General features: G+C 48.7%; 1 long non-coding RNA gene across 1 annotated transcript; it reads left to right on the top strand.

The window, feature by feature from the left end:
* The first annotated feature begins 9,457 nt into the window (after positions 1-9,457).
* Positions 9,458-19,420, top strand: LOC119107867 (uncharacterized). Its single transcript, XR_005095285.1, has 2 exons — positions 9,458-9,736; positions 18,543-19,420. It is a non-coding gene; the product is annotated as an uncharacterized LOC119107867 (long non-coding RNA).

Raw genomic sequence — 19,420 nt, 5'->3', positions numbered from 1 at the left:
GGAGGCGAGAGGAGAGAGAGAGGAGAGGAGAGAGAGAGAGGAGAGAGAGTAGAGAAACAGAAATAAAGCGAATGGCGAAAGAAAGAGAAAGAAAGAGAGAGAAAAGGGACAGAGAGTTTGTCTGCCTTTTTCTCTCTCTCCCTCTCTCTCTCTTTCTCTCCCCCTCCCTTTCTCTTCCTCTTTCTCTTCCTGACTCCTCTCTGTCACTGTTTCTGTCAAAATCTGGCGAGCTCTCATGCATGGCAAAAGCCAGACCTGATCAGTTCTAGTCGACTTTTGGTGTGAGACGTTCTTACTCGTTGGCTACCGTTCGTTTGCCTGCAGTCGAGCTGCTCTGCGATGTAAGTAAGGTAATTTCGAAAACAATCTCTATCGACGCAGCCAATCCTTCACCATCACTATCACCAATATCATCAATATCATATGTAATGCTGCCAATATGCATGTAGCTAAACTTCATGACGGTAACCATCAACACACGGCGGTAAGTTGCGTTCGATAAATATCTATATCATGCGCGTTTTCAGCATCATAAACTCAGGCACGTTCACCGCTTTCCAGGACGCCACTGCTCACGCACGTTCACCACTCTGGAATGCTTTGGTCACAGCTGTTAAAACCCTCAACATCAGCTTCGCTAATTTCGTAGCGGGCGGTTTGCCAGGGCATGCAACAAGCTCGAAGCCGCCATTTTTCAAGCAATTGTGTCCGTGAATGAACACCCGAACACTGAACAGGGTCGTCCGTCTATTTAACTGTAAGAAATGGCATGTTTTCCATCACAGGGGACACACCCATTGGTACGGGATGTCAAATGCGTTTTACACCTTAAGCTTGGATGTTGGTGTTATCCGCATGATGTAATTGACAAGTGGCAAGTATTCCATGTATTTCCACAATAGCTGACAGGTAACAACGTGCCTCGGCTCCAATGAACATGCCTGAAGCTGCGCGTCTGACAAGAGTTATTTCGACACCAAACTGAGGATTTCGTCCGACATTACCTTGACTATCAAATAAGGCTTTTCTGAATGTCATTGGCCTAACTGCGCGCCTATATATATATATATATATATATATATATATATATATATATATATATATATATATATATATATAGTGACGTGTTACATGTGCATGCCTTGGTGATTGCGCATGTACTGTTGGTGTCGCATGCGGTAGTGGCTTGCATGGTAGTTGCTTGGTGCATGTGGTTGTGGACGCTCTTGTTGCCGCATGCTGCATGCCCTTATGCTAGCTCCCAGGGCTGCATGTGGTGTATGGCTAGTTGCCAGCTAATGAGTGCTTTGCATGTGTCGCAGAATGTGTGTCTAGTTCGACGGTGTACCATTTCCTGAATAAACCAGTTTGGCAGTTGTCGCAATGGTGGCAGCGGTGGCCAGGACCTGATGCCGAAGACAATATCTGAAGAGGTCATTAAGTAAACAATTCAGGAATAGATAAAGTCACCTGTCATGGCATCTCGTGGCAAAGTGGTTAGACCAAGAGACTGATGTGACAGACATCAGGCGTTCTCTTCGCAAGTTTGAGCAGTGCGCACTGTTTAATGACTGGACTGATGAAACCACCGAACTGATTCAGTTGTCGGTGCCACTGTCTGACAAGGCATATTATTTCTTCATGCACTTGCCAGATGACCGCAAAAGCACGTAAACAGAGTTGCAAAAATTGCTGATGTCCGAGTTTGACTCACCTGGCTTGCAAAGTGACTATGCACTGCAGTTGAGCTCATACCGTCGCCAGCTGGGAGTCAACAGCTGAATATCTGCATGAATTACAGCAACTAGCAGAACGGGCTTACCCAGAATGGGCATCTGACCCTCGAGAAGGGATTGTCAAGGCCCAATTCATCAATGGCCTGGACTATGATCTCAGGACGCAGCTGATGCTTCAAGTCCCGGAAGACGAATCTCTGGCCGACTTGGAGCGGCGGACAAGGAGGATTGAGCAGGTTCGTGGTGCACCTTCGGCTCCGACTCCTTCACCGGCAGGCTGGAGGCGGGGTCTGCCGTAGCGGAGGACAGGACGTTAGGGCCACTAAACCAGTAGACCATTGTCCGTTAGACCACTTACCGAAGCATGCCAGTCGCTGTGCACTTTATTCCCTGGTTTCTGAGATGTTACGAAAACGTGCAAGTCCCTCAAAAGACCGAACTTGTGTGAATCCATAGTTGAGCACATGGGCGCCATGACATATGACACGTGTCACCACACAGTATCATCTCGCTCCGTCCATTCATCATTGAAGCGCGCCAACCCCGGGTGTGTTAGTGACATAGGTGCCGATATGTGGCACAAAAGGTGGAAACCCTTAGAAGAGGGTAAAATCCATCTGTGATCCCGTGCCGTGTCACACGTGCGACCGTACCATTTCGATCATGAAAACTTAGCATCTTGCACGTTGTCGTGCAATTTGCAGCCCAACGGTGCGTTGCAGAAACTCGCGATGCGACTGAAAGTGTAGCTGCGTCAATTGTGACTGTTGGGAAAGAAAAGCCACGCCTGTACGCGCACAGCGACCGCAACGCACAGCGCGCAACCGACCGCCATGCCTCACCCCAGACCTCCACCCCACCGCACCCACCCACCAGCCGACTACCGGCGACTGAACACGCGCCTCAATGCCCGTCCCACTAATATGAAGGGTGGCTGTATGAACAAAGTCGAAAGCGCGCCGCGCGAACGGCCATTTAAGCGCTTAACGCCTGGGGCGTACGCCGGGAGTCGGGGCAGCAACTTGCCGCCGTCGCGGGAAAATGCCGTCATGCAACCCCTTAGTCTAGACCCGTTTGCGAGCGACGTTTTTTTTTTAAAAATACGGTCAACAAAAGAGCGCATCAGAGACGGGACGAATTGGCCGACACGCTGATGTAGTTTTCAACGCTAGATCACGCATAGTCTTGACGGTAGCGGCTTGTATTCAGCTTCGGTTTTGAAAACTCGGTCCGTTGCAACTTTTAATGCAATTTGCAGCGTAACGGTGCGTCGCATAAACTTGCAATGCGCACTACAAATGTAGCCGCTTCAGTTGTGAATGTTGGGAAATAAAATTCAGAGCTCTACCTTCTTTCCGTGCCGAGATATAACGGTAAACGTAAAACCACGTCAAAAACGGCTGATTTCAACTTGTCAACACGTGTGCACGCGCCACGTGTCACGTGACGCAAAAAACTCACCCGATTACGATGGCCCATTCCGTGCGCTATCGGACCTGCGCAAGTTTCACGCCGCTGCGACCCTTGGTTACCGGGATACAGCTCCGGGAAGCGAGGCGTGTCGGACCGTCGGCCGGTCGTCTTCTTGAAACTGGCGTCGCCGGTGTTAACCCTATGGGATTTTTGCGTTTTTTTTCGGCACGCGCTCATTTTCGCTAAATGAAAAAATTTTAAGCGACTCTGGCAAGCGCAGCCGGCGGATCTCGGTCGTGTGCAAATTTCATGCAAAAACTCACGACCGTTAAGCCTGCAGGCCTACTGACGGACACACACACACACACACACACACACACACACACACACACACACACACACACACACACACACACACACACACACACACACACACACACACACACACACACACACACACACATATACACACACACACACGTTTCTTAAGTAATATAGTGATGATGATGATGACAATGGTAATAATGATGATGATAGCAATGATGATGCTTATTATTATTATTATCTCCGGCATGTTGTGCAATCTCTAAACTTCGATAGCCTGCTGGATATTCATTGCGCGTGCTTCTACACCAAAACATGTTCCTAGCTTTTCTGGTTTTGAAGCCGCGGCGAGTCTTGAGGACCACTGCACGGCGACCTACGGCCGACGCGGCCCGCGGAACGCGCGAGGCGTGCCGGCATTGCTCTATGAAAGGGAATGTCCACATTGAAGATATTGGAACATGCATCTGATACCATGAAACAAGCTCGGTTATTTATAACTATTAGGTAAACTTTTAATGAGAAAAGGCTGCTTTAGACAACACAATTTCTCTGCTCAGTAAATGTACCCCTCAATACGTCAATACTTAATTCATCTTACCTTGCGCAACATTGATTGATAGCCAGTTGATGGCCGTTATCTCTGCAAATCGTGCTCAGGAAAGCCAGATATGAAAGATTCGAAAATTATTTTTTGTCTGGCAGTAATTACCACATAGCCAAGGGAATGGCAGGATTTCAATGGCGCTATTCAGGCGTCAAGGTTGCCTGGGTGACCTTAAAATACCCTGTACGAAATAGTCTGAGCATCTTCGTGGGCGTGTAGTTCACAAACTAGTAGGGCTCAAGTATTATAAAGGGCTTGGCTATGAGCCGCCCCGCATGATCTTCAAGATGGTTATTTCAGTTCAAAACCCCAAACGAATGTGCATCACTCCATTTAACGAAATCATGTATCATAAATGTGTGCCCAAATTTCATACAAGTATACACATTTACACTCAAAATTGAACAAGAATACGCCTGTTTACATTTTGTGCTGCCACAAGCCATAGTCTTGTACGTATGATTTGTAAAGCGGAAAAAGTACGACTTTCCGAAAAATTTGACATTTGACCTGGCATAATGTGGTCAGTTATTGACCAAACAACATACAAACTAGTACCGATTGCGAAATCTCGTTGAGACCAACCCACTGGTGCTTTCTACCAAGTTCTATCTTTTGGAAACACTAAGAAGTTCGCATCGACCCCCTCCCCCCCCCTACATCATTTCTCGTCATGAAACATTATACACCATGGCGAGGGTTACACTAGCCGTCAGAAATGCAGACTTAGCTACCAAAGGTTTTGGGCGACATTTTCTAAAAGCTGGGGAACGTTTCACAAGGTATCCTGATGTTGGGTACGTTATTCGATTACTTTCCTCGAACCTTCGTGAAATTTTGATACAATTCTACTTCATAAACTAGCCGGATGTTATGTTTTCAAAGTAAAAACTTCGTGTTTTACGATGTATTTAAGGCAACACCAACACTTCTTGCAAAAGATAATTGCATTCCGTAAAGCAATGCCTATCTCGCAATAGTGTTGTGTGCCTCTGCGCGTCAAGCAAATTTCCACTGACGCATTGTGTTCGCCTATTTGATATCACCGGGGAAGTAACAGCAGTGAATGAACATCCCACGCTCAGCGAGCCCGCACTCAACCTAGCTTCGCTTGCGCGATCATTCGATCGACTAATCCCATTTTCGGACAAGACGAAGTAAGTTACCTGAACCCAATTGATCAGTATATTTCGAGCTACCGCTGCCGGTAGCGCTCTGCAGGCAGTACGCCATTCGTGCAGCTACTAAAAACAAGGCAGCTCCGATATTGCGTGGCGGAGGAGACCATCACGGTCGCATCAGTCAAAAGCGCGGAACAACTAATTTTTAGTATTCCATCCGGCCGATGAGGGTAAAGAGACCAAACTCAGGTAGGAGGACAATGCTATTATTGCTGGTTCGTGGCTTTACGAATGCGTAATCCCTTTGACAGACACTCATTGACTGTTTGTGTCAGCCACGCACGTCAACGCTTACAGAGGGCACGTGCTTTTTCCTATTTGTTCGTGCGCATAGAGCAGGCTCACTCGAGAGACAACACAAACAAGATTATTCCTACCTTGCTCAAACCGCAATTTCTTCACGGCGCCACGCATTCCCGGTATGAACATACACCACGCGGTAATGCTGTGCTTACCGTCAGGCTGCGCGTTCTCCAGTCTCTCCACCAGCGATCCACCAGCGCCCTGCGACCGCCTCTGTCCAGCTGCTCCAGCTGCTGCACCCGAAGCCGCAGCTGCGCCCGGTCGTCTGCGAACTGGACCGTTTTGGTCATGGCCGCATGTGTGCGGGGCACGGGCGGCTCGAGCGGTGGGGTGGCTGCAGAGGTGGGGCGGGTCCAACGCTGGGGCGGCTCCAGTAGTGGGCTACGGTGGGAGCAGTCGCTCAGCCCTTTTGCTTCGTCCTGGCGAGATCGCAGCGGGCTCGTGCTGCGCTGAAATGTACGCGTCAGAGGAGGCAGCTAGCTGGCCGCCCAGCTTTGGGTGTGGTGAAGGTAAACCATAGTCGCCACGGCTGCTGGATATGCGGAAGGACGCACAGCCTCTTGGCTTCTTCGTAGTGCTTGATAGCTTTGCTTGATAGCTTTGTGTGGAGAAAAGCAGACGGTGAACTTGCATATCCCGCACTCCACACTTATGCCTTGGCACGAGACTCAGGAAAGATCTTGGAAGAGCGCGCCAGTACACCTAGCACCCGCACCTTCTGCACACGACGCCACGCACCTGCTCACTCAACCCCAACCCTCCACGTCATGAGGTTTCAGCTTCTCCCAATCCTGCATGCGCCGGCACAACAAATATGTCCAATCAGAGTACAGGGGTGCAAACACCGCCCTGCTTCCCTAACCGGGTTATTGAGCGGACAGGGGCGGCGTGCCCCTCCCCCTCCCCCACCGTTGGGGACGGCAGGAGGGAAGCCGCCGTCACAGGTGACTGCCTCCGGCGCCGATAACGACGCATCGAACAATCCTGGAACCGACTCAGTGGCATGATAGCAAACGATTTGGTCGCCCCAGGCAATATTAATAAGGGCATGGCGGGGATCTGGTAATTCGATCAATAACACCAGCGCCAGTTGCGTGTGATGAATGTGACCGACGTGCACTTTGCGACTAGGACAGGTATCTGTCAGTACACTGACACGCTTTAAAGGTATGGCAACGAGCAGGCCACTGGTCTATCAATGCAGTGGAATACGGGAGAGCCATTCGTTTCTATAGCACTGACTGCGTCAGGCTAAGATACCGGTTCGCAGCGTGTGGCAGTATATCACCGATAGAAACTGACGACAACAAATTGCCAATTTTCAACGTATCGTCGTTATCGTCGCTACGATGTCCAAACTTCTCAGCCTTTACCTTACGTTTGCACGCCATCCAAGGTTTCCTTGCATTCTTCATCGTCTAGCCTTCGGTTTCTTCAACGTCCACTTCGTCCCAATACCTATGTTGATTTCACGCTATGGTACAACTTCACGTAGGCGGATGCTCCAAAGTCTCTTGGCGTGAAAAACCAACGTGCAGTGTTAATATTGGAGCTGGCAATCCCGACTAAATCTGGCAACTTTCATCCGAAATATAAGGGTCGTCCATAGATGACGTCGAGCATTCTTGGCCTCCCTGGCTGCTCACTCGTCACGCTGGTGAGATCCCCATCTCCCTGGCTAAGCTGCTAGAACACTTCTGAAAAGCTTTCAGCATGATTCACTACAAAACCTAAGCGTAACGTTGTGGTATCCAAAACCTCCACTTCGCTCACTCGCAACTACCTCCTCCTCCTCCATGCGCATCATAACATGGCGGAACACTTTTACCATAAAAGCTGTAGTATTTAACATCGTTTTGGTTCGGCTGTGCCCAATCAGGCAGGTCACTGACCCAGACTTTGTCGCGATGGTGATGGCTTAAAGGCTCGCTCCATCGGTGCCCTGCATGGCATAGGTTAATGCATAGATTGAATTCGCGCCACTGTTGCCAGTTCTCGGAGTTTAACTACATCCTGCCCACTACTTATTACGAGATCAGCAAAGTCATAACCATCATGTACGGGAATCATAAGCTATCTGGTTTACTCGACTCATCCCATTCATTTGGGTAATACCTACAAAGTGTAAAAAACTTGGAAAAAAATCTTAGAAAAAGCTGGTTTTTGACTTAAAGATGAATCGTTTGAGTTGAATGATGAGCTGCATTTGTATTTGCAACTGTTGGCTTTTGGTGTTCACTGCGATGAATGCATAATTATGACACGGTAGGACATGTGCTGCCACCTTTACGATGGTACCTGGAGGGTACGAGTGCTGCCATCTTACAGTCTAAGTCGTGATGTGACCTTGCCTTGCGAACGACCTTGTCTGCGATGTCGACGATGCGAACGACCTTGTCCTCGAGTCGATCGTTCAGGTGACGTAAAGACGCAAATGTATGACCTGATGCAAGCAGGTGAGTCCTGCTTGCTAGTCAACAAAAAGTGTCACAAGATGGTGAGCATGAAACACTTTTAATCCGCAACATAATTTGTACTATCGAGTTTATAATATACTGCCTTGGCTTGGTGTAACTAACCCTTGCGAAACGTGCTGTCAATTTATATAGCAGAATTATCAAAGAAAATGCAAAACTTGTACACCACGGGCATCGAAAAGTACCTAGAAACTCTGTTACTTTTGTGCCTAAACGGTGTCCAGGAGCCCGCATGAGCTCGTGTCGGTCGACACGTCATGACGAAGTTTGGGCCCGTTGCGGGGGACTGAAACCTTATGTGAATGACATTGAGCACCACACCTGTCCGAGACGGCGGGCGAGAGATTCAGACACTCCCATTGCTGACCCAAGCGGGCAACTGGGCGGCACGCAGAGCTGAACAAATGCCGTGGCACCCTGGAGGTGCGCAGGCGTTCATCTTCCCGTAGAGGTTATCGCATGATCAGTCTCTTTGCGGGTCGCGAAGTCCCCCTCGGTGCGGCTTTGTTGAGATCAGGGCGACTTACGGTCGACACCCGAATACGATCGCTCTGTTCAGCTATCAAAATGTCTCCGTCCTCAACACAGGTCTAGCGGCGGACATCCAGACGGCACGAGGTGTCAGAAAGGGTCTCTTTAAACGGCGAATTTTTCGATACCCACCTCTGACGCTGAACAGGCGCTTATCCATTCAACCATCTTGTGACGATTTTCCGCGTAAAGCAAGGGATATGTCGGTTCGAGACACATGCAAACGTAAGTGAAGACCCATGTTTCGTGATATTGACAAAAACGTTTGACCAATTCTACCTTTCCGAGTGACGTGGGCACAGCTTACCCTCCCTGCGGTAACAGCGGGAGACGCACATGACGTGCTGGCATCGGATGAGGGCCCACTGTGGTAAACGGTCCGCAAATGCACAATGTGGGTATTACAATGACTGCTGGATGCTTTTTAAAGGAGGGGGAGACGCCAGTTTCCTCTCCTTCTCACAAGGACTGCACAGTGCTTGACAGCTATTTGTGGTATAGGCTTCTCCCAGGCATGGAGGGGTTCTTAGGCTCTTCTTCTTGGTATGGCGAGATCTGTGATTTGTCATCACGATACCGCGCGAAAAACCTCTAGGGAACTCTGAGCACACAAATTCCGGAATATTTCAGGCTTTGGACAGCACAACTTTCCTTGTTTTTTATTCACCGTCTGTGCGTATTTGTCTCCGGATTCCCATGGCCAAACTTGCTCCGTCCTCACCTGTGGAAAAACATCGCTGGCGGCTGCTTGTTTACGCTCGAATTAGCCAGCACCCGCGACCTGCGCGTGCCAAGTGTAAGCTAATACCTGGGCGGCGGCACTGATCGGTGCCATGCCAAGTGGCCGTGGCGCTGGAGCGTCGCCTGGAAGCGCGGCGGGTCGCCTGTCGGCGTCTGCGCAGAGGGCCCCTTCCGCCTGCGCGCTGGCCCCTCCTAGTCAGTGACTGTCGTGCCGTCTGCCGCGTTCAGCTGCATCCAAAATGGCCGACAAGAAGGACGACTCGCGGGGCGACATCGAGAGTAAGGAGCTGCTGGGCACCTACGGCATCCTGGTGGCTTTCCTGCTCTTCATCTACGTGCTGTACAACGTCATCTACTGAGGTGGTGTCCACCGGGCGCAGCCGGCGCTCATGCCGGACACAAGGCCACCGGAAGCGATGACAGGTGGGCGGAGCGCACGTAGGTAACCGTGGCCAGGCTGTGCGGCCTTTGAAGAATACTGAATGGCATCCTGTGTCGGACATTGGCGTGTTATCACAGCCGGTGGAGCCAGGAGAGCGTGGGTCTAGTTCATGGGTATTTCTCCTGTGTGTCTTTGTCTGAAGTGGCTCGAGCCGATCGCACAATTCAGGGGAGGAGGCGCTGGAGCGCTCCAGTTCAGTACTCGCCTCTGGACAGTGAAAAACCTGGTTTTTGCCACCGGGCTGCATTACTAGATGCCCACATTGTAATGCAAACGCTATATTTAATGTTTTTGTCTCCCGGTCGCGGTTGCGCTGTTTTTTTTACTTCTTGTTTCCGTGTTTTGCTTCGTACTGCTCCATCTACCGCCTCCACCTCTCGTGCTCCCGCGAAAATAAAACTTTGAACACATATTAAAAAATGCACGCCGGCGACAGCATTTCATAAGCCCCCCAGAGATGTTTGTCTTAAATTACCGTTAATTCACTTCATGCGGACAGCCTTCCTTCACAAGTCTTCAGAGCAGCTTCTTATCATTCAACCAAGAATGACCGGCAGGTGGTTTTCGTAGCAATCTATCCTTTCCTGGGTTATGCAAGGTGCTGCGGTAGGTACAGCATCTTGTCTGGGAGGCTAAGTTTGGCCGGAGACACCATATCCGCTGATGTAAATATCTGCCTTTTCACTGGATCTTGCTGTTGCTGACCAATTGATCCTCCCCCTACCGCATGGAGGGGGAGGGCAAATGACAGAAATCCACTCAGCCGAATGGCCTTGCCGAATGCATATAATCAGATGATATGTTTCATAGGGATTGCATTCCACCGTGTAAGCAAAGCGAAATACCAAAATTCGAGCGGTAATTTGCTGACGAACGTTTTATGGATACGTCAAACTTACGAAATTGCGTCCATTCGAAATACTTGTTTACCAAACATCAATTCTCCGAAATGTTCTCATTTGAATGCCAGTTTTCGGAAACGCCCAGTCGTCAACCGCTAAGTTACGAAGTGTTCTTCACTGGAATGACGATTTGCTCAAATGCTCTCTAGTTGGCATTAATTAGCCAAAATGTTCTGTAGTAAGCTGTAAGTTGTCAAGTGCATTTGTGAGAAACATTATGCATATACATAAGACGGCACCAATAGCCTTTTTCCTCGTAGAATGATAAGGAAAATGGAAAAATACATGGATTGATACTCCGCCTACATGTCTTTATTGAAATGGCTATCAGAATTAAATTTAAAACTGCCTGCCGATCCCACTCAATTTTTCACGGCCCTTTGGAAACAGCGAGCTATAGTTTTCACATATCACCAACATTCATGGGGTGTTAGTTATCAAGGGATTTAGGCGAACGGCAAATAGACGAAAGGAAAATCTCTGATTTTTCGACTAACCGAGCACTTTTTTGTTGACATGCAAATTTAACGAGCAGCAATTCGATGAATAAAAAACAGAGGATGGTTAATTGGCCGCATATCTATGTGTGTAGGACCAATAATGATAAAGTTGGGTACAAAATGCTATTTCGTCAAATGCTCACCATTGACTGGGTTTTCTGTTTTGATCGAATGTGTTTTGATCGAATGGAAATTTGCCGAAATGGTTTTAAGTTCAGTGCTAATTAGTTGCATGCGCTTTAGCCGGATTGTTCTCCGCCGGAAAGTTGTTATTCGGTTGTAGACAGGGCCCTTTAACACTCGCCCTGTGGGCGTTTTTATTCACCGTGGTCCTACGAAGGGAGGCCTCACCAGTCCCTTACCTCACTATCTCGAAAACCAAGCAAGCTAGAGCCAAAGGAAAGACGGTATTGGAAAGCCCTCGTCAAGGTGTATCAGATTAGCGTGGTCGAACAATGGCAGAGTTGACCTTTTACGAGTAAATGAGATCCCCTCTCCTGTTACTGAAAGAACTGGACATGCTACGTCAGTGAGGGAAACGGCGTAGAAAAGTGCGTGTGCATGTCAAAAGGAGTAATCGGCTGGCTCTACTGGACATTGACAGACATGACCTGTAATGTGACATGTCAAGTCGAAGAAGTGAAGGCTGTTGCTCCATCGGCCCGTTCAACTACTTCAAGAACTAAGCAAGCCAAACCAAGCTTTCATGGCCTTAGCAATGTTGGCTACTCCTCACAGACCCATCCTATCGATGCGTGATGTAAGTCACGGACCGTTCCTTGAGCGGTCCCAGTGAGCGGTTGTATCGCTTCACAAAACATTTCATAGCTTCAGTTTTATTTCGGCAAAGTGAATGTGGTTTTTGACCGTCCGACGAATTTACGGTCGTCTAATTCCCGTTCGTCAAATTTGCAATTCGACACATAGGTATGCGGCTGGTAAACCATCCTGTAATTTTACATTCGTTGAAACCTTGCTCGTTAAATTCACATTGCGACAAATAGATATTAATTTAATTGAAAATTTGGCGATTTTCCCACCGTCTATTGGCCATGCGCCTAAATCCCTTCTCGGGATTTTAACATTCGCCTGCTGAACATCTAGTTAAATCAGTTTTATGTTGATTAATATTTCAACTTATTGCATTTTAGCAAATGGTACGTCGTAGAAAATATGGAACGTCAATATGCCTCTTGCCTTTTAGCCGCTCACCTGTTAGTGTGGCGGCAAAAAGGATGACGTCAAAAAACATTCGGAATTTTCACATTGCGTAAAATGTCGTTCGGTTAAACGTCATTCGGCGACTTCTCTTGGGGTCATGGTGAAGCACGATTCTCCGGTTCCAACGTGCATGTAGGTACTGGATAAAATTCATGAAAGCGAAATGTCAATAATTCAAAATAATAGGTGCTGGAGTTTTATCGTCTAAAACACATATATTTGCTTGGGTGCCCCACTAGGGTATGTTAAGATGGGGATTACGCGAATAAATGTTCTCCTTTTCTGTGTTTTCATTCGTAATATATTAACGTTTTTACGTACAGGATAAATCTTCTCCCCTCCGATCGTCTCCGAATCCTCTCCGATCCCGTCCCAGAGATACGCATGCATGTTGTAATCCCCTCTTCACCAGATGTAGCTAATGTTGCAAGTGCTGCTGAGCTGACCAAGCGTGCGGCCATACAAGACGATGGGTTATCTACACGCCACCGGCTGTTCCCAGGGCAGGCGACGAATGATGTCTTCAGAAACTGGCGAAATTCTGAACAATACAGCATGACTTTTCTGAATAATGCTCGAAAGAGTAGTGATATTTCGACATTGTGAGTTGAGGGCTACTATTATGACAAAAATTGTCATGAGCCCAACTGAAACCGTAGAGCTTTGAGAGTGTAACCAGTGCTCGCTTGTTAGCCGCTTTGAAAAGCAGTGTTCCACATTTGTAATGGGGTTTGAATTAACATAGCCACATCGAAGATCGTTCGGTGCAGTTCATAGCTCTGCGCTTCTTAAGGCCTAGTCTCCCATAGCTCCTGAGCTTCACCCCCGCGAAGGCGTGCTGACTTTTTTGTAACAACTTTTTCGAGGTCACCCAGGCATCCATGATGACTTAATACATCATTCAAATTCTGCCATTCCACTGGATATATATCTTAGAATGTAGACATGTCTTCAAATGTGAAACATTTGTCCGAACGTCGTCGTCGTTTGTCCATGTCGAAAAGCCAGGAGGTCCACGCCTTTCTTGTTCATGTAAATATGATTTCTAAAATGGGAACGGAACAACAGAACCGAAAAACATTGCTTTTCCTTTTTACAGCGTCGGAGAATGCGACCATTGTGATACTCTGGTACACCACTGATACAAGTCGTTTGAGATAATGAATGCTCATGGGTGTACTGGTCCATACTTAGCACAGTCCCTTGGTCCCATAAAATTGGCTTCACGCAAGTGATCTACGGTGTAATGTACTTGCCTTGCTCGTGTATTCACATTCATAAACTGACTTAATTATTTTACGTTTTATTTCTGCATGCGTTATTCCAATAGCCGGTGTCAGATAACGGGCAGTGAAAACAAAGTATGCAGCGCTTTGCAGTTCTGCAGCGATTGCTGTTCCGCTAGCCTCCATGTTTTGATGGCCGTGAAAGTTATACCGGACAGCTTTTAAAGAATTAGGCTGAATGTTGCTGAACATTGCAAGGGGTCGCAAAAACCAGTTACGAAACATCATTAGCATGACGACTGGGCTAGGTCGCTCTAGTTAAGTTATTTTGACAATCGAAGCAAGACTCCCTCGGCCCCTGTGTGGTGTGAAAGTGGTCCTGGATCATATGAATGACATACCCAGAATGAAGTGATCCAGGCTGCCGCTACTCATTTAACATAACATATTACCAATGGCTCGATAGTGTCCCCATCGAAGCAGCAACAGTAACGCTGCGGTGTTAGTGGTGGAAATCTGTAAAACGAAAATAATCTCTAACCATTCACGGGTCACGCGTGCTTACTAGTAACGCATTCACATACACAATATAAGCAGAAAAAATCAGTTCACATTTAGCGGCATCGGTCCAATCAATAAAAAAAACGCCTGAAGCTAAAAATTTTGCACCAGATGCTCTTCATTCGTAAGACATCTGTCTGCTGCCAGGCCTTTGCTATTTACACTCTATTAAATACGCCATGCTTGACCAGAATTATACGGATAGAGATACGCTCGAATATGACAGTACCCATAGCGCTTCTACGAAGTACAGCCACCATTAAGGCAATGCCAGCTGAACCCTCGCACATAAGTGACAGTGGCTACTGTGTTTTGCATTTGTTGGTTGAGTTGATACTTCATGCGTCGGAATTTTCACCAGTCTGCACAGCAACATGGTATAATCATTTGTAACAATGATCTTTGTGCAAAAACATGTTTTGAAAGTTTTTGCGGGCTCAATCTCTGGGCTTGTATTTTTTGCGATATTAGTGCCATAATATGCTTTAACGAGAAGCCTCCGGAAGTCTTTCGCTACGAACAGTGGACCTCATGACACATATCCTAAACAACGCGCTCTGAACGTCTTAGACATTGCGCGGCCAACCTCCTGGACACTGTGTCCCGAACGTCGTTTGCTCAGCTGGGCTGACGAGCCCCATGGACTCTCACTAGACTTACGAGAGGGGCGGACTAGAGCGTGCCGCGGTTCACCCTGCGCTGACCTCGTCCGAAAGTGGCCTGACCCCAGCCTGTCAGCCGCCCCCCCCCCCCGTCCCGGGCCGCACCCGCTGGTCGATGGCTGCGTCGGGACCGTGTCGAATCGCTGTTTGGTTTGGCTCGTCGCTGGTCGTCTGGGACGCCGCAGAATGCCCGGATTAAGTGGCGCTGTCGGCGCGAGCTTGGCACTCCACCTCCTGGCGAACGCCTCGGCATCACCGAAGGGCGGGGCTCAGTCATCCTGCAAACTTCCTCCCTCACAAGCGGTGGCGTGGGTCGGATCACAAGTGTCTTGCTCTTGTGCGCTGCTTTTGGCGTGGTCGTGGCAGCCGACCGTCGGCCCTTGTCAAGGACGGGATCGTCTTGTTCAGTTCGTCTATCCCGCACCAGAGGTGTCCGCTCGCCAATTGTGAAATACACGATGGAAGCCTGAAGCGTTATTACTCAGTTATCTAATTAATCCAATGCTGATGGTGCCAAGCTAGCACTTTGGCTATGCTTGTCACGCATCCACCATCACCACTCAACTATTCTCGTAACCCAGATAGCTGCGTCGCGAAACTGATAAAATTAGACGACACTTTTTTAGCTCTTATGAATGGCGGCATGCCAAAGGCAGCAGCTGTACGGCTTGTGACGCCTTGCTGTCTGCGCCGAACATCTCTGCCGTTATTTTTCTTGGGCGGACCACAAAGTATTTGCCTGACAACATTGTAATTTGGGGGCATTCCTACTAATATATTCAACATTCAAGCGTACGAGGCTCAAGGTACTCCGGTCGTCTGCAGTGCTGTGATTGATCCGATCTCTCGAGTGGGTGCAGTCTTGTGCCGATATGTCATTCTCTGCCAACAACAATACTCGTACAACATGCAGAGCCAATATCGCCTATCTGGCTTAACTATCGAGCATCTGTCGTTCGGCACAGGAGAGAAATAGCTAGCTGCCGACGCCAGCCAAGAGCCAGCTATTTCGCGCTTTGCTAGACAACTAACTGCGACAGCCGGCACTTGGCCGGCGTGCTCCTGCTAGGTGTTGCCCACAAGGCTGTGACAGAGATCCACCCCGCGACGCACGACGCCTCAAGGCGTTCGGGGCTGACCTACCCCGCATCGTTTGAGGATTCTGCACGTGTCGTGCTTCAAATATTGGTTCAGGGCGTGCTTCATAAGATATGGTAACATGTGCTAGAGATGCCGCGTTCGTCGTTGTTAAGCCGCCGGCGCAACGTCAGTTCCGCGGCGAGACAGGCCCTAGTTGCTACCGTGCGCCGATATTAAGCCTGCTGCCAATCCTATCGAATCCCGGAGTGAACCAGAAATATCCAGCCTGCGATGACCTCTGTGAAACGAAACTGCAACTTGCAGTTCATTTCGATTGCATAGTACATAAACACCTACCGCATAGGCAGACAGTGCGGGTCAGTTTTACTTAGAATCACGATCCTAAGTAATTGACCGAATCGAATTTTGGTGACATTGGGTGGTCCGACCGGAAGGTTCGCGCTTCCCTAAGTTACCAATTAAAAAGGACGCCTATTCTTGGTATTTGTCACTGCCTTCCACGCGCATTAACCAGTTGCGCTGCCCAGGCTTGTGTTGCATCAATGTGTTTGTTATCAAACGTGCTGCTGCAGTGCGCTTTATATGCGGTAATTACCTTATCTTAATTATTAATGCTATAATTACTTATTATTTGTACAGATACTGAATGATGACGTAATCATGGAACAATTATTTACTTTAATAATGGCATGGTAACCAAAATGATTTGTGTAAAGCAAATTGTCAACTTGGGTGTCGATGCTAATCATCGATGTATAATGTTTCTCACTGTAATGTCTACGTGGGATGCCCCAAATGTCTCGTGATATGTACGTTGCACGCCATTCGAACCCAGCAATTTCACGTTTCCGAGACCCTTTTGTCACATTCATTGGTTATCACTGTCACCGATCTCCCCATGTCCTGGCATACGCAAAAAGTCCATGGGACTGCTAGACTCCAGCCGCGGGTGCAATAAGTGGCCTAATGCACTGAGCATTGTTTTGTTCCGAAACGACGCGGTGAGTGACAAATGTCATTGGTTCCACACGGAGACCCACTCGGTGCCGGACCTGACTGAAATCGTTTGCATTTCTTGGATCAAGATGGGCAACATTCAGTACGAGTTGTTGCGATGTCCCCCATACAGCATTACGAAAACATCGCTTGAGCATCTAAAACCATGTGCCAGCAACAAACAAGCAGTCAGTGGAGGATGCTTGTTTGACTTGCCTCATGTCTTGTTCTACAACGCAGTGCTTTGCAAACAGCTGGTAGTGTCTGCGAGCCTGAGAACATTTTGTGCGGTGAGTTGGCGCGGCCTCACTGGCTGCGTGCTACGCCAACCGTGCACCTTTGATCTGAATATGTATGATGTCAGAGAATGTGGTGACAGCCCCGTAATCAAGAGCGGAGACGATTCTGACAAAGATCGTAGCATGCTGTTGAAGGGTTCTAAAAGAGTTAAGAGTTAGATATTCTAAAGGGCATCTGTTCAGCCCAACAAGATGCAGAACAGCGGAAAGTTACACTTCCGTATTTTTGGCACCCAGCGAGTCTCGCCGTACCCACCTGGCCTAAAGTGTTTAAGTTTCACGTTTAAGTCACGTTTGTGTCACGTTTAAGAGCACCACGATGTGGTACCCGGCGCCCATAGCGCCGTGTCAGAACCAAAGATGCCTGGTAGATCAGGAGTCGTAGCAACTTCCTACGCATTGAACTCAGGTCTTTTCGGCGGGCCCAATCTATATCATACCATTCACGATACGTTTTGGAGGCGTTGGAATTTGAGATGACATGGTTGATTTATGCTGTGTGCTACCAAACTTAAACAACCTTTCAAGTTCCCGGAAAAAGGATAAAGCCTTGCTCACATGCACATGAGCACGCATGCATGCTGTCTGGCACATCGCCAAAAGGGATCACTCATCTACATCTCCCAGTCCCGGACTCCCAACATAAGCATATCAAGTGTCGCCGACCCCTGTTGACTTTTGAAACGCTGATTACGAGCCCACAAATTAGGACAAAAAAAACATGGCATCATCATCTGTTATTGTCGGGACCGTTTACAAATGGCTTTGGCATCATCCTTGAGGGGAACGCCGTATGAATATAGCTGCTGGTGCCGGTGCTACGGCCTCTGACCCTCGCCAATGCTCATACCCCGCGTCGCGGTCGGCGTCAGCCCAGCGGAGGCCGTAGGATGTGTCGTTATTCATGCCTTGCCATCCTCCGTTCTTCGTTCAAACAGCCATACCTCATTCATTTATAGTATTGCTGACGCAGTCATGCTCCTTGTTTTAGTCGCATCAAACCTCCTTTTTTTTCCAAGTGAGGGTCTACCATGCGCTGTATGTTACCGACCAGCAGTTCCCCAAAAACGTGCCATTGCGCTGTAGCCTTATCTACCTCAGCCGCTCTGCACTAAGCGCCCAATGACACCTGCCTCCCGCCCCTTAAGTGTGACACAGCGGCTGTACTTGATGTGCGTCTGCCTGCTCTTCTCAGCGTGCCGTCGCTGTAGCCGTATCTACCTCAGCCGCTCTGCACTAAGCGACCAATGACACCTGCCTCCCGCCCGTTAAGTGTGACACAGCGGCTGTATTGATGTGCGTCTGCCTGCTCTTCTCAGCGTGCCGTCAAGTCGAGCTGCTCTTGTCTTCTCAGCGTGCCGTCAAGTCGAGCTGCTCTTGGCTTCTCTGTGGTTGGCCGACCCCATCAGCCGAGCAGAAGGGTGCCAGTCAGCTGCGATGACGTTTGAAGGCGCGGGCGGCACGTGCCCAGCCCGTCACTGCCGCTCGACGGGCGCCAATTGGCCTTTGGCAGCCGATGGCGTTGATGTGTTTTCATTCGAAGAATGACGCGTCGACTTCGGCGAGAAAATACACAGCGCTGCCACCAGTGTTGGGCCATGTTTCGCGCTGGGAAATCGATCGAGAGATGTTTCGACAGATGACGTGCCTGTCAATCACGTTGCATGATCCTGTCCGGCCGCGGCAGAGCGATGACCGATGTGACTGGATTAGAATAGGCGGGCGGATGCACTGCATCGCGTAGTTTTACCTTTTTATACAGAAATACGGAGGGAATGGATACATGCAGCACCTATTGCCAGACAGTTACAGAAGAGCGAATGCAGCGTGCAGAGCAAGGATGTTTGGGCAAATTATCCCACACAGTTTGATATGATCAGTGAGCGTGTTTTGCGGCCTGACCTGCGTGTCCCCGTCCTTTCAAAATGTAGCGAAGATTTGTTATGAAAAGTATCCTCAGCAGTTGTTCGAGCAACGGTCGTGTTGGTAGAATACCAGTTGTTTCTCGAATGGGGACTTAATCTAATTACATGGACACATGGCCATGGACAGGCCATTACGTGGCCTGTCCTCGTCTCGTCTCCTGGGATCCCTGTGCGGCGTGCCTTTGCAATAAGCAGTGTGTCAACTTATAGTCCTGCACAAGGCATATAAAGTGAAGTAAATGTGCTTCTCGCAATACATGGCTGGAATAAAA

The sequence above is a fragment of the Pollicipes pollicipes genome, unplaced genomic scaffold (assembly GCF_011947565.3).
Source record: "Pollicipes pollicipes isolate AB1234 unplaced genomic scaffold, Ppol_2.1 Scaffold_6686;HRSCAF=7923_pilon_pilon_pilon, whole genome shotgun sequence".
Classification (NCBI taxonomy): domain Eukaryota; kingdom Metazoa; phylum Arthropoda; class Thecostraca; order Pollicipedomorpha; family Pollicipedidae; genus Pollicipes; species Pollicipes pollicipes.
Note: the sequence above shows the minus strand (reverse complement) of the source record. Positions and strands in the feature narration are given on the sequence as shown.